The 16,932-nt window shown below is 38.7% G+C and overlaps 1 protein-coding gene across 1 annotated transcript in view; it reads right to left on the reverse strand.

Annotated features, from left to right (window-relative positions):
• MAN1A1 (mannosidase alpha class 1A member 1) overlaps positions 1–16,932 on the reverse strand; it is a 216,425-nt gene that overhangs the window by 55,156 nt on the left and 144,337 nt on the right. The gene's annotated exons all lie outside the window — the stretch shown is intronic.

A 16,932-nucleotide genomic window follows, 5' to 3' on the forward strand; every position in this document is an offset into this window, starting at 1 on the left:
CCCAGGCTGCAGTTTGCAAGTCCACACTGCAACTAAACACCCCTTATCCCGAGCCCCATGAGCCAAAGTCAGCTGGCATGGGCCAGCTGTGAGTATTTAACTGCAGTATTGACATACCCAAAGACACAAACGCTGCCTCTTTACTATGCTCTGACCTGAAGCTCGACTGACAGTTAACAGGAGGTACTGGAGACTTTTTTTTTACTAGCTTCTCGATTGGTTTACATAGGGGACATTAAACATTGGACTCTATTTTGCAAGTGGTGTTCACTGGTAAACTGAATTCCACTTTCACAAAAAGAATTGAGGTTTTTTTTCCTGGGGAGAAAAAAAGTTGTCTCAAATTGGGACAAAAAGCCAAAATCTCAAAATTTTTCATGGAAGTGAAATTTTGCAATATTTTGTTTAGGTAACACTGAACTATTCCTGCAGAGGGAACATTTTAGTGTTTCTAAAACAAAATGTGCCCCCTAGGAGCCTGAAGCCTTGGCAGCCCCAGCACTGTGGCAGCCATTCAGGAGTCAGGCAGAGGTGGTGACAGGAAACCAGGCAGATTTCTACTGGAAGTTTCAGCAAATACTCACAGTCCCATGGCAGATTTCAATTGTGACAAAGACATTTCTGACAAAAAAACTTTCCATCAGAAAATTTCCAATCAGCTTCATTTGCAAGGTTTCTAGCATGTAGTGAAGGTTTCTTTAGTACTGGCTGGAGTATTACAGGTTTTAGGGTGGGTGGCAGATTCTTCTTGTCCAATGTGACATTAATAGGGTACAGGTGTTCTCTACTTCTACTCCATTAAAAGTAAATATCAAACTTCCAGGCTTCAGATTGTATTTTTTCTTCTAAAGATCCTGAGGGAGTTGTACTGTTGTCTTCACGAAAGGAGGGAACTACAGCTACTGAATGTACACTTCTGTCTTTCCAGACATTTGATCAGAAAAAAGCAACAGAGGGTCCTGTGGCACCTTTAAGACTAACAGAAGTATTGGGAGCATAAGCTTTCGTGGGTAAGAACCTCACTTCTTCAGATGCAAGTGAAGAAGTGAGGTTCTTACCCACGAAAGCTTATGCTCCCAATACTTCTGTTAGTCTTAAAGGTGCCACAGGACCCTCTGTTGCTTTGATCAGAAAAGTCTCTTAAAACAAGCAAAGATAGATTTTCGCAACTAGGCAAAGTAATTAAAAATAGTGTTATCTGAAACCTGCTGGTTTTGGCTTTCACAGATGTCACGGGTCAAAATGGCAGGTTTGCGTTGGCAGGTGGTGCACCCTAAATTCAAACAAGCTTTAGTATCTTCAGCAAACTGGCCAGCTGGCATCTGTGCAGCACTCTGCTGCAGATAGTTGACCTTGTCCCTTCCTACGTCATCTTCATGGGGCCAACAAAGCAGGCATATTCTCTCCATCCCATCAGGATAGTCAGGGGAGTGGGCTACTTGCCGTCCCTGGTATTCAGCAGTACAACACTGGTCCTACTGCAATCTATCCTTACTTCATCTAGGGGGAAAAAGATGTATCCCAGAATACATCACAGGGATAGGGATCAGTGCATGTAGCCACTTTCTGAAGAGATGGTACGGGAGCTAGCTGTAACTTCCACTAAAAGATTTGGCATAGGGGGAGTGAGGGATTTCAGGGCATCTGGTCCCCATCACCCAGAAAAGAAAGCAGGTATCTCTAACTGGCCTTGAGTGAGGGCTTAAAGGAAGGGAATCCCAGCTTAGGCCTCCTATGTTCGCACGGGCAATAAAGAAAAATTCATGGAAGCCCGTGACCTATCCGTGATTTTTACTTAAAATATGCATGTCAAAATGGAGAGCTGCAGGCTCCCCACATCACCCAGAGGTGCTTGGCTTGGAGCTGCAGAGACTCCATACCACTAGTGGCGCCAAGCTCAGGGCATCCCCGCCACCTGCAGTGGCTCTGACTTGGAGCTCTCGGGCACTCCCACTGGCCACGCCGCTCTGTGCTCACGGCCGCTGGGAGCTCCCAGGGTGGCGGGGACCCTACAGCTCCCAAGTACGGGGGCTCAAGTCACGGAGGTCTCTGGAAGTCACAGATTCCGTGACAAAGTCGTAGCACTAGTCATAAGTGATCTGTATGATATTGCGTTTCCATTACAGAAATTTCACAAAGCTCTAATTAAAAATAATTGAGCATCCCAGAGAAACCTCTCTGCTCCAACTGGCAAAATCCACATGTTGCAGAATTATTTGACAAGTCAAAAGCAGTTGATTATGCATTATTAGTTATGGATCAGTCATTTGTGGAAGAAAGTGTTGTTAATTTTTCAACAAAACAATGGAAAATGCCAATTTGTTGAAACCAAAAATGTTGTGAGAAAGGGTTGCTTTTGATAAAGTTTCAAACAAAATTAAAAAAATATTTTGAAATTGTTGAAATGTTTCTTTTCAATATTTTCTAAATGAAGTTTTATTTTGTTCAAAAAACCCTTTTACTTAAAAATTTAAGTTACTTTGTAGTAAAAATAGGTTGAAAATTTCAATCAAATATGACTTTATTTTCAAGATTTATTTCAAGGAAAATTGTCCAGATTTTCACTTTTTGTCTCGGTTTGGGATGGGATAATTTTTCAAAATCTCAAAAATTCTTGTGGGATGGGAAAACAATTTTCTGATCAGCTGTATTTTGTGGTTCAAACTGTCATCCTATTTTTTAAAATTCCATTTAAACAAACTGCTCAGATTAATTAAATGGAATATGGTTGATCTGATCTGCTGCTCCGTAAAACTGATCTCAAAACAAATGATCTGAAATTAAGGGCTTGTCCACATGGCCCCACAATTCGGACTACGGGATGTTAATTGTAGGGAGCACTAGTGTGCTCTGCTGTAACTCCCTGCTTGGATGCTGCAGACATTACAGGCGAGTCTCATCTTACACGCATTTAACATGCGCGAGTTCAGCTTTGCGCAGTCAGCAAAAACAAAACAAAAAACAACAAAAAAGAAAAATAACAATTTAATTACTGTACCTGTAGTGCGGGTGATTCCGCCTGCCATTACACTCAATGTAATTTTGACTATACGCGATTTTCGCTTTATGCACTGACAGCGGAACGTAACCCCAGCGTAAGATGGGACTCGCCTGTGTATCTATAACATACCTACTCCACATTAACTTAATGCTGTTTAAAGAGGACTACGTTTAAGCAAACTAAGTATTCTTTGGTTTGTGTCTACACCATCCACACACAATTCACATCCCCTATAGTCTGAACTGTGGGGATGTGTAGAGAGACATCTAAGAGAGACATTTTTCTCCTACTCTTTCTAAAAATCATTAGAAAAGTTTTTAAAATCTCAGACTAAGTTTACTTAAAATGGTTCTGTTTTGGAAAGTTCACTTGCAATAACATTCATTGTAAATATTATTATTTATTTCTATGACTGTAGCGCCTAGGAACCTGAGGTATGGACTAGGACCCAAGTGTGGTAAGTGCCCACATAGTTCTACAACATATGTTTTTAAATCTGTGGATCTTATATGACTAACTAGTTACAGCTAGGCAGATGACAGTACATTGCTCACTATAATGCTCTGCATAAGTTTCAAAAGTTAACATGATGCATTATGAATGTGAAGTGCCACTATTACAGATGACATACATATCAATTTTATTAGTTATCTTCCCTTATGCCTCTACCCAAAGAAAAAAAAATCTCCATGGGTACATTCCATTTAGGTTAAATTGATTGTTACATCCAGACAGGCATCTCCAGTTTCCATAAGTGACACCTTTGTGAGTCAGTTCATAATGGCCAGTCATGGCAGTTCTAATAAACAGTATTCATACAGTGTAAAAATTCTAAGGTTTAGTTCTCATCTGATAACTACTTTTTCAGAACAATATTTTATTAAATGAAGCCTCCTCCGCAGCAGTGAAAAAAGGTCAGTACCAATACAGGTTTTTATTTATATGTTCAATGTCTACCTTTCATATTAAGTACAATATTTTAAAAGTCACACCGGCCACATAACCAGATAGCATAAAGTAAGTCAATATGATAAATAAAACATAATTGCTTTCAACATTTTTACTAAATAAATGAAAGGAATCAATAGTAAACAAAGAATATGTTCTAAACATTCAGCAACACAGATGCCCACATAAAAATGAGCTACCGGTGAAGAAATTTGTCCCAATTGTGCTCTCTAGCTGAGCACAATGCTTCTGTAGGTCATGTGACTCTTGACAGACAATCAACGAGATGGCTGTAGTAGGTTTGTCCTCTTCAGATATCAGATATTTTATACCCTATTACAGAGTACCACCTCAGAAATGTTTTCTTAAGAATAATTCTCCATTTTCCCTGAACTGAGGTTAAATTTTACTGCTTTAATACTTAATGAAAAACTGACCAACTTCTTTTATCACCAGAAACAAACCACAGTACTATAATCCAACATGGGGAGTTATGATACAGGCAAGAATGGTAGGCATTTGATCCCCAAGAGGGTTTTATAGGTGCCCTGGCAAGGGTTTTCAAAAGCCTCTTGTAGTTTTGGGTACCCAACTTTAGACACTTAAAAAAGGCACATGGTTTTCAAAAAGTGCTGAGCACGCTCTGAAAATCAGGTTCCTTTGAAGTGTCTCAAATTGGGCACTCAAAATGATTATTTACTTTTGAGTATCTTGGCTTACCTATACATAAAATCTAATATATACATACATTGGGTGAGACAGTCTCTTTTCTTACACGGCTGTGCAGGGGAGCAAGGTAACATAAGGCCCTCCCTTACCTCATTGTGCAGGCTACCCATATCATAGGTGGCACTGTGGAGTGAGGGAGAGCAGCCTTTGTAGGGCCACTTTCCTCCCTCTGCATGTCAACATGGCCTTGTCTCTACCTCTGTAATGTACTGGCAGAGGGCTGGCATGGATTACTTCCCCGCAGAGCAAGGGTGAACAACTGACCATATTATGAGTGAGTCACAATATGGTCATTGGGCTGCTCCTGGAGCTATGCAATTTAGGATTTTTGGGTTTTTATGTGTGACTTTTGAACACTTGAACTTGGCAATACTGCACCTATTGATGTTGGTTAATTGTGAGGTTACTAGTCAAAGTAGCCAATATGCACTCTTGGTTAGGGTTAATTGTATAACTCTCCATTCTGTTTATCCTTATATTCCATCTTAACCCTTTCTAGTCTTCCCTCATTGTTCACATGTAGTGTATCTATTTGCACTCAAATGGGCATTGGTTTATACTCCTTTCATGTGGTTCTCTGTCTTATGTTAATATGATGACATTAGTAGTGCCCGGAAGATGGAGGGCTAGCAGAGCAGGAAGCATAAGGTACTCAACTAAGCAGTAAATTTAGATGCGTGTGTGTGTGTGTGTGTGTGTGTGTGTGTAGACACAAGAAGACAGACATACCAGGGTAGTGGGTAGTACACAAACAATTTAAACACTGCTATTAGAAATGCTAAGGTTTTAAATGCAATTTTTCAACGTAACAAGAGAAAAATTCCTCTAACTTGTATTCAACACCACAATTATTTTTAATAGAAATTAATCAATTTCACCACAGGTCTTAAATATGTTTCCTGAAATACACTAATGAATAAGCTAAACAATTCATGTTCCTGTTACTTTACGCACTAAGGGTTTAATTAATCAATTTCCAAGGGCTAAAAAAGCTATAGGGAATAGAATACATCAGAGCAGGGATAGAAATAATGCATACTAGTGGGGACTACTTTTAATAGAGTCCCCTAAAGAAAAGTGAACAGCAAATCAAAAATCATTAACAGGATTCTACAGTTCTGCCATCCATGTAATAATAAATTAGAATATGTAAAAGAGAAAGCTATTAGAGCAGAATTCACTACTGCAACAACCTGCATAATTTGGGATGATGTGTAGAATCAGTATAAATATAAAAAGAATTCTCAGAAACCAATGAAAACACCCTCTGAATTGGAAATAACTGACAAAAAATAATAGAGTTTTGACAGGAACTATGTAAAGATTGCTTATATATAAAATACACATTCTATAGTACTTAGAGTAAATTAAATCCATTTATCCTAGTCTAAAACACATCTTTGAACATCACGGTTAGTCCTTCAAAAACACCACACTATGCCCAAGATCTCATAATATATGAATAACCAGGTTGGGTGCCACTAACATGTACTTACTTGACTACTATGGGTTCTCTCTCTGCAGGGGAAAAAAAGAACACTAATTACATCACCACATTTCAGGAATCCCAGCAGGTAAAGGAGAAGGGGGGTCTTTTCTCTGCTTCCACCATAAAAAGCCTGTTATTCATTCAGCTATATATTAACAAGCAGCATATTCGCTCTGGCAGTATCTTTTTGTGGACTGCTCTTCATCCAAAAGCAAGCAATCTAACCCACACTCCTTTCAAGAGGATATGGTACCAGAAAAGGGTTACACAGAAATTTTTTCAAAGTGCTTTACTTGCCTTCTAGAAAGTCTGTTCAGGAATGAATAAGTGATTTACAAGGGAAAGAAAACATTCTGTACTAATTCTGAAGCTGAATCCATTTTATCAATTAACTAGAGGACTCCTGATAGAAAACTGCCTCTAGTAACCCTATGTAAATACATGCTATTTCATTTATCTTCTTCACCTCCCGCCCCTTGCCCCCTAATGTTTGTTACCATTTGCTTGTTATGCCTTCACTTAAATTACACTGCAGGCAAGTATTAATGTAGGACCTATGACAATGACACTCCATTCCTGATCTGGTGTTTTAGGCACTACTACAGTTCAAATACTTAACAATGAACTATAGAGTCCCACAGAAAGACTGTTTTACTCAGTGGTTGATTTGTTATAAATAAAAGCTACAGGTATATATGAGGCATTCATATGTGCTTTGTTTTTGCCAGCAGCATGCATTTCCTGAAATCAACAATGCTGTAAAGAGGACTGTGGCCTGGACTAGTGGCTACTCTGAAGACTAAAAAAGGAGCATCTTCTTCAACTCTTCTCCCTCAATCCACTCCAGAAGTACCAGACATTTCCCTCCACTGCCAACTTCTCACTGACTCATCTCAGGTTGCTTTGTAAAAAGTTGACTGAAAGATAGTTAAGATGGACCTCCCTGCTTCAGATTCTGGAACAATGGTTTCTTCTATTTCAGATTAGTAACCATGCCTGAGCAATAATATTAAAAAAGTTGTGACAATGTCAGCTTCTCTTTTAGAAGCAGCAAGCAGCCATTTTCTGAAAGAAAGGCCACCATCAATTTTCAAGGCAGGATAAGTCAAAGTATTCCAGCCCTTCCAATTTGGTGGAGAACTTTCAGATCAAGGGAAAACTGTCAGTTTACAAAGGCTTGATGCTTCAAAGCATTGGCTAGCACGACACTGACAACTGGGAAACTACCATCATTTATCAGGTTTTATAAAGCACTATATCATAATTTTATAAAATTAAGATTTAACAGCTGAGTTTAGATAATTACTTTTATATTGCCTAAACCATGTTATTTTTTCATCTGGCCATTTTAAATATGGATTTTATCCTTCATTTTTCTGAATTCACTTTATCCTCTTTTGTGAGCCTCTTGTCCTAGTTCTAATAAAATATTTTAAGTACATCAAAATACATTAAATTGATACATCTTGAAGTTACAAATAATTAATGCCTTACAATGATTCAACTACAATTCACATTTATTTTTCTTGGTATTGCATGTGGAATGATTACATTTTTGTTCTGGGAATTAAATTAGTCTAACTAATAGATGCATTATTAAAATAAATGACAGATACAAAGTGTTGAAAATTTATGTTAACACTTAGTGCATCAACCAATCATATCAAGATTTATGCATCATGGTCATTTTGACTGACAACCCATTTATTTCTTTTGAACACAGCAATTGTATCAACACTCGTTTCAGATAGTGGGTAACTGTCATAAGACTGCAACTGTGACATGCATTATGACATTAATTTATACATGTCTTGGCCTTGTTCATTTTCATTATGTACACACATTTATAAATATGTATATATATATTTAAACATGCATAACACACATGGACCCCATGTTGGCAGAGGGTGGCTGCCTTTCTGATCTCTACTTTCAGAGATTCTATGACACATGAAACAGTATTAAGTGGGATTCTGTTTTTCTAGATAAAAATTCAAGTTGTCTTTTTCAGACTTGTAATTTTACAATCTACTTTGCCAAATGTTTTTTTAATTATTTTTCAGAAGTTTTAACATATCCTTACAGATATATTCAAATACAGTGACAAAGAAAACACAGCAGGAGTACAGCAGTACAGTTCCACTTCCTCCAAAAGGGGAGAAGCCAAGTGTTCTAAGAAAGTATGAAATCTTTCTCCCAGCCTGCCCCAATCTTCCTTTCCTCTCCCACCCCCAATCCTTACTTTTCTCTTATAAATACATTTGTCCTTGGATCAAATAATTCTTGTTTTTATCAGTATCTCTCATCATAGGCATGATCTCATCAAAGTCAATGGTGAAGGTCACTTTGGCTTCAATGGAGAAGGATCAAGCACTAAAAGTTCCTTTAGTTAGCATCGAACATTGTAACAAAGGACATAGATAACACAGAATGCCTTCCCTGAGCAAGTTCCAAGTGTATGAAAAAAGGTGCAGAAATGGCTGCAGAGAAGAGGACAAACAGGGTATCAAGTGTGGAGTGGAAGGGTGTCATATTTTTCAGACTAACTTGGATCAGTAGGCAGAGACAGAGTTATGCAGAGCCTTTAGGAGAGGCAAAAAGCCTGAACCCGATGTGGTGGAAAAGGGGAAAACCAAAAGGGGGTCAAAGACCCTGATTCAGCAGAGCACTTAAGCATGAGCTTAAGTACTTTGCTTTGCTGCACTGGGGCATACAATGCTAAAGATCAGAGTATATTTCTAGTTAATTACAAATAAAAAATAGGAACATAGCATTGCAAAGTCTTACATTGCAAAATCGGATAGGTTGACTACAACATAACTGTCACTGTATAAATATTTTGCATTAAAGCTGTTTGGGTTTGAGAAATGAGAGCCTTCTTTATGGGAATCAATAATATTCAGTAAAAACTAAGCGTTTTGGTTCCTCTCCCCATCACAGGGTATATTTATACATTCACAATTTTATCCCTCACTGACCATGACTATTTCATAATCAAGACGAAAGTCAAAATCCTGTAAAAATACATATTTACACGCTTTTTACAGGCTCTCTTTTTCCAATCACACATTTTTAATAGTATTATTATTATCCAGTAGGATCCAGTCAATTTACTGATAAAGAGCTATTTTGCTTTTCACAAGATACATTATACTAAGTGAAACACTTCTGGTATGCTGGCCGATACCCGTGTTATTTATGCTGGAAGAGATCCATGTTATTTATGAATTTTTTATTTTAGTGCTCCGCTTGTGCCTCCTGATATAGTATGGTATGATCCAACAGAAGTTAATTTATAGTGGGGAGTTATGCGATTTCAGTGGACTACAAGTTTATTAATGAAACTACCACACTCTCAATCATGGAGATAAAGAGAAATCAAACAGAATGCCTGAACTATGATCAATTTGATTAATCAGCACCAGTGTAATTACACCTCACCAGAAATTAAATAGGAATATTTCTTTATTGTTGTCTAGGGGACTGATTGAAAAGTTGGCACATTTGTGAATATTGTGTTGCACGTGCCTGGTTTTCCTCAAGTTTTACACATTCCGGCATTCTACGTTGACCTTATAAAGATAATGCGGTCTTCCCCAGGTGTGAGACTTTATTACCTACCAGTTGTTTACACCCTAGTGACCCTGTATCTTTTTCTTTCAACTATTTATGATTACTTCAGGCAACCAATATTTCACATAATGGGTAGCCACCTTACAGATGGCCTACAGATATTTAAAAAGGAATTATCTGTAGTGTTACATACTAATTGTCTTAAATAGCAAGGGTGCAGAATGTCATGACTCACTGGCTCCCACCTGTTGTGATAAAAAAATATAATCCAGTACATTCTTCATCTGATTTTAGTGTAACTCAAAAGTTTGTCTAAAACTTCCTGAGCATCTCTTTAAGATTAGGTTAGTCTAAAGACTTTTTTTTTTTTTTTTTTAAGAATAACAAGCATACTATGTCATAAACTACCTACTGTTGAGTGGGTAGTTAAAAATGATTGTTTTGCAGTTAATCAGTTATTACTGTTAATTAAGTTAGCTACATTAATATTAATTTTGTTCAGCAATCTTTTTACAATAATCTGTGATGTACATTAGAATAACATCATAGCCTGAAGTAGGGAATATCCTAAATAGAATTTATCCTTCCTTTCAATTTAAGTACCAGATAATTCTGGAGAGCTGAAAATGGCTGAAAGGGCTGTATCCCCACAGCAGGGTAGAAAATATGAGTATACTTAAATCATACGTTGTAGAATAACCCTTTAACATGAACACAAACAAATAATGCTCATTACATGCACTAATATTTCTATCACTTCAGTTTAAGGCATTTAATTGAGAACTCTGTAAAATAAACTGTTAAATCAGCTGTCATCAAGTTTTAGAGTAATTCTCTTATTAAAAGTAAAGTGATTTTAATCATATGGCACAATGAGAATTATACGTATTAAAGGTAAAACAGAGTTAGCATAAAAACAGGACAATTTAGAGCAACTGACCAATCAAATCCCCGGGAAAACGATCTTCTTTGAATCCGACCAGATTCAATAAGTACATTTTCCATGCTGAGGACATATCAGCACACTCTCTCTAATCAACAATACCATAAGTTTCGGAATATATTAAATGAGGACTACTTCATCAGTAAAAGTATCTGGTGTTTTCTTATATTTTTGCTTTTTCTATTATTGATATAATCAGTGATATAACTTTTTAAAATACTTTATAAATAAGATTTTTTTCCATCTATCTCAGGAGAGTTGGGTGAAAAAATATTTTAATTTGCTCCCAAACTAACTATACAATACTTTCAACTTTCAAGCTAGAAATTTTATAAATGTAGCATCACAACCTTTCTGTCTCAGTTTCCCCAGATGTAACACAAGGTGCAATATGAGCAGCAGCAGTTGTCTCAACCAACTTGTGCTGCTTCAACCCTAACTGGAAGGACAACCTACAGGGCTGAAAGGTAGTTTAATCTTTTTTTTTTTTTTTTAATGGAGATATACCTAACTGGAAGGGACCTTGAAAGGTCATCGAGTCCAGCCCCCTGCCTTAACTAGCAGGATCAAGTATTGATTTTGCCCCAGATCCCTAAGTGGCCCCCCTCAAGGACTGAACTCACAACCCTGGGTTTAGCAGGCCAATGCTCAAACCACTGAGCTATCCCTCCCGTTTATCCTGACATTGATAATGATATCCTTGAGAAACTAGGGAACTAGTTTTTGGGGAACTAGCCTGAACACCAACTCATTTCACGTAAGGCATTAAACAACCATCAAATAAATTAGTTATTTAAGACAAATCAGTGAAAGGCTCCAAAAAGTCCCGTATCAAACCCTTGAGACGTATAATTTTGCAAATCTAGTGCATGGGATCAGCACATTTTATAAGTCAAAACAGAAATTATGGTTGGTACAAACTCAACGTATGTACATCTGCCAGTTTTAACAGTGCAATGTCCCACTGCCTCTCCACTGCTGGAGTCCTTCTCTACCAGCAGAAGAGACTCTAGAGGGGAAAGGCTCTGGCAGAGAGGGGGGGGGGGGGGGGATGTTTGCTGGCTTTTTTCCTGCTGTTTCACCATGGCCAGAGCCTTTCACTGCCACTTATAGCTACAGACCACAATGTAGATGCGGTGTGCTTTTCACTAAGGGGTCTAGCTACATGTATACTACATGCCACCCCGAATGCTGAGAAGGATCACAGGAGAAAAGCACTTTGTGACTCATAAGACATTTAGGGACATCGTGGTTTGTAAACTTCTTGAATTATCCAGGGCTGAAATTTCTTATGAAGTATCCCAGAAAGCTAGAACAGAGAGAATGGGGAGAGTGATTAAAAATTCTCAGTGGGGAAGAATCTACTTACTTGATAGGATTATGTGAAAAAAGCATCTCAATAACACATGGTCAATTGTTGGGTTCTCCCATAAAATTGTAGATGTGCTAAGGTTACTTCTGGGAGAATTCTACGCCACTGCGTGCACGCATAATTAATGTGCTGTGCATATTTTTTTTTGTCTGCAGAAAAGATCTTCTGCTGAAGAGTTGTTGCAGTTCTGACTTTTGCCCATCACGGGCCACTGTGGTGCTAGAACAGAGCAGCGACGCCTGGGTGGGAGCAGCCCCAGCTGCTGATAGGGAAGAGAAGAGGTTGCCTGCCTGACAGCACCATGCCTGTGGGTCCAGGTCAGGAGACAGGGGATGGTGCCAGGGGGAACAGACAGCATGGGGTTGGGGGTGTCACAGACTGGGGGTCCTAAAGGCTATTGGGGAAGGACAGACGGGGCAGGGGCTAAATGGGAGTGGAGATGCTGGGCCACATGGGGACAGGGAGAGGGAGTGCAGGGACACATTGGGGGAAGAGGGGTGGCTGAGTGTGGGCACAGAGACACATGGGGATGGGGCTGGCTGAGGGGGTGCAGGGCCACATGAGGTGGCTGAGTTAGGGCAAAGGGCCACCTGGGGATGAGGGAGGGGCTGCAGGGCCACATGGGGGCACAGACACACAGGAGAACAGGGGAGAAAGGGTGCAGAAACACATGGGGATTAGGGTTGGGGCTGTCTGACAGGGTGCAGGGCCACATGGGGGAAGGAGGGTGGCTGAGTGGGGGCACTGGGCCACAGGGGGACAGGGTCAGGGAGGTGACTCAGTGATGATATAGACACGTGGGGACAGGATGGAAAGGGGGCAGGGACCCATGGGGGTGGCTGAGTGAGGTGGAGACGCACATGGGGACAGAGAAATGGTTATCTGAATGGGGGTGGAGCGACAATTGGGGACAGGGGGGAGGGGATGCAAGGACACATGGGGATACGGGGTCATGGGGATGGGCGCAGATGTGCCTGACTGAATGGGAGAGGCTAGGGTTCAACCAGGATCTGCATGGGGAAGGCTCCCTAACAATCCCTCTCTGCCCCCGCCCAAATCTGTCCTATATTTCTCCCACCTACACGCAACAACCCTCCAGGTTCCCTCCCTTTCCCTCAGCTCCTCTGTTATCCCAACTCCCCCAAGCCTTTGCACTGCTTCTGAGGGGGTTGGGAAATACGCTTCAGTATTGTAGTTTAAATTAATTACTCCAAGTTCTGTATTTATTTGCCTAATAAGGAATCTATATGACAAAAAACATTTCCTAAATCTTTTTCATTGTGTTGTTCAGGACATACTTAACAGGTATTTTGAAATAAATTACCAAAATAATTGAAACTGGTGTGATTGTATTGTGTTATTTTGATGAATAAAATATGCAGAATTTTGCAGAATTGTAAAATATTGTGTGCAGAATTTTTAATTTTTGGCGCAGAATTCCCCTATAACATAAGGTATTTAAAATGAAACAGATGGCTAGGCAGAAACGCTAATCACATTTCAGTCCTCCGAAGATTGAGGGAGGCAAGAGAGAATCAGAGAGACCTTGACAATATATAACTCAGGAACAAAGCAGCAAGGGGTTCCATAAAAAAAAAAAAAAAAAAAAAAAAAAAAAGCCAAGATTTTTAACAGATGTTCATAAACTATACTAAATCTAGCTTCCTCTTTGACAATACTTTCCAATAGATTGAACACATCTATAACTTTTTAATACTTCATTCCTCACTCCCCCCGTCTTTTTTTTTGTATATTCCATTTTTATTTCATGATTCTTCTGCTGCATTTTTGGCCTTGTGACATTTAATAAATACTGTAACTATACTTACCTATTTAAAGATGACCAGTGGAGTTAAAAATATGGGCTTGTATACTTTTTCTATTCTTTATGATGTATAAAGGGCTAAAAGGTTGTAACTTTACCTCTTCCCCCATCTCCAAAATACAGAACTTCTGTATGTTCTTCACATTAAAAATTCAGGCCCTAACTAGGAAGACTTGACTGGAGATAGACAAAATGACATTATCACAAAAGCCACGAAAATGAAAATTGAGCAACTGAAAGAAGAAATTTTTAGTGTGACTATATAAAATCTTTTTAACATTTATATAACATTAATAACTAATGTTCTGGCTAAAATAAGCCTTTGTTAAAGATTTAACTTTCCAGTATTTTCAGTTTAGCTGTTGGGAGTTCAGAATGAACATCCCTGAGACATCCCAGAAGTCATTCAGCAAAATCAGAGAATAACAAACCTGACATTCCTCATAATGTTAAGGTTTTTTTAAAAAAGCTGTCAAAATATTTTTAGGATTTCTTTATCCATCATAAGGAAGAAAAAAGGAACAACCTGATTTTTAAAGATCCTTTGCCAATCACTTTTAAAAGTGGGGATACTGAGAACATGTCTTTGATAGAGTTAGAGAACATGTCTGTTACGCACAGAACTATTTACACGTTATTATCTAGACAGAAAATAATCATAGTCCAAGAGTTTTGTCTCAGAAGCAAGCCAGGGAGCATTTACCACTCAGATTAAAACCTTGGCTGTCAGTCAAGCTTTATCATAATATGCTGAGCACTGAAAAGACAGTTTCAAAGCCTCAGAGAGATGTCCAACAGCGACATTTTAAAAGATGCAGTTTAAACTATGAATCTACATAATTAAACGTATTTACAGAGTGATATTGTGGAATAAGTAGAGTAAGTACAGTTTCCGTACTGTATCGGCTGAACACCAAAATGTGTTGCATTGTTCACTGACTGCACATTCGAATATTTGCATTCATTTGAAAAATTATCAAAAATTCAAATCAAATTACATGTGTTCTTTAAGGGGATGTATGTTGTGTGCTGTGTGTGCTCCAATGTGTTGCATACCCTACAGAGTATGAAAAGACGGAAATGGACATCCAGAGAGGCTGAGCAGAAAGCCTGCCTTGGGGCCCTTTTAATACATTTTAATGGGAGTGTTTATTGTAGACAAACATACCAAGACTATGTACTCAACTAAAAGTTATCTACATCAAGGAGCCTTTGACAGACTAATAATAAAAATACCCTCTTCTCTATAATTCGTAGAAACCACTGAAGGGCAAATATCAACACTAACAGCTTTATAAGCTATATTATATATACCTACTATTAAAATCCAATTATAATGAATACTTCCCCCATTTATTCCATTATAAGCCACTGTGAAGATGTCAGTGAGAAATAGTAGTTTTTCGTTTAATTTGCTGAGGGATTATTTGCTTCTATTGATATCTCTCTAAGAAGTTGTTAACTTTCTAAATAAAAATTAAATTTAGGTTAAGAAGTTACAACTCATGAAGAAAAATTTCTAGAACAAACAAAACTATTTGGATGGCTTACCTGCCAATATCTGTCATTCTATGCATGTCTCAATTCTCTCTTTAATAGCTTTTAAATTGCCCTACGGTTGTGCAGTTTCATTTTGTCCTTCCCTCTAGTGTCCCAGATACTGAGTGACATTAGTGCCTCGACCACGGCTGCTACTAGAATTCTATTACTGTTTGCCTTGCTGAGGGTGTATCATTTATTATTAAGTGAACAAACTTTGGGGATATTAAGATAATTTAGAAACACTGACATGAAAACACTACTCTCCCCCTCCTTCCCCAAAGCTCTCAGGACAGAGTAGGAGAAAGAATGAGGACTCCTGGGGACTCAGTTTTCAGTACTAGCCAATGAGAGACACCATGACTTCCTGCTCCATACTATGCTTTCAAATGATATCCTTGAGAAAAAATTATCATAACGTACAATCGTGACGTACAATTCTGGCTGTGATCAGTAACAAACCACATAGCCTCTTGAAGAATAGTGGGAAAACCCCAGCCTTGCTGAGGGCATTTAGCACCCACATTCCCCATCTGGATCAATTCACCTGGATAACCAGTCTGAAGAGCCCCCTGGAGGTTTATGCCTTGCTCTTAAGAGATTTGGTGGTTTGGGGAAGATGCACAGAGCTCAGAAGTATGGAGGCTGGTGGGGCTCCTGCTCTTGATTCAGCCAACCTGATGTGGTAAGAGGCATGTCCACTTGAAATTTTCTCACATAACCTCAACCTTCAAGCAGGGTCAGTTCTAGAGTCCCCTTATTAGGGAACGGGAGTGGGTACTGTGGAGCCCCAGGATGTCACTAGTTAAAACACAAAAAACCTTCCAGGAGTCCAAGGGCTAGGTAGACCATTGGAAAATCTCAGATTTTAAGAGTTTAAAAATGTAAAAATTGACTACTGTGTCAGTTATTTATATAAAGGGTGAAGACTGTACATACTGTACATATTTTGGCCAGTAAATAGATTAGGATTCCTTGGAGATAATTGGGGGGTGGGGTGCAAATTTCTCCAGGTGTTGCCTTCAAGTGAACATGCAACACAAACTGGCATGATCCCTGCACATAGGATGTTCTGCAATAGATCAGTGAGATCGTGACTCAGAGAATTAATCTTGAACTATCTGATTAGATGCAGATTCTTTGGCAACCCTGATTCCTCCCCAACATGAGACTTCCTAGACCTAATTGCAAATTTCTCTCCCTTATCAAGAATCCTCAATATTATGCCAGCATTACGACAACAGAAACCCAATGATATGGCAAAATATGGGGATGAATTTAAAAGTTTTTTTTAAATTATCAGGAAAATAAAACAAGACTAAGTAAAACTACATACCATAGATACTCGTTCATTAGCCTGTTCGTTTATAAGCCGATCCCTGCTCTTTGATGCGTCACTTTTTTACCAAAAATATTCGGCTTATGAACGAGCATATACGGTAACTCAGGTGAAGTTCTAAAAAATGTAAATTTAAATAGAAAATTCAGACAAGTCTAGTATTACTGAAAACAA

Source organism: Chrysemys picta, chromosome 3 (genome assembly GCF_011386835.1).
Source record: "Chrysemys picta bellii isolate R12L10 chromosome 3, ASM1138683v2, whole genome shotgun sequence".
NCBI lineage: Eukaryota > Metazoa > Chordata > Testudines > Emydidae > Chrysemys > Chrysemys picta.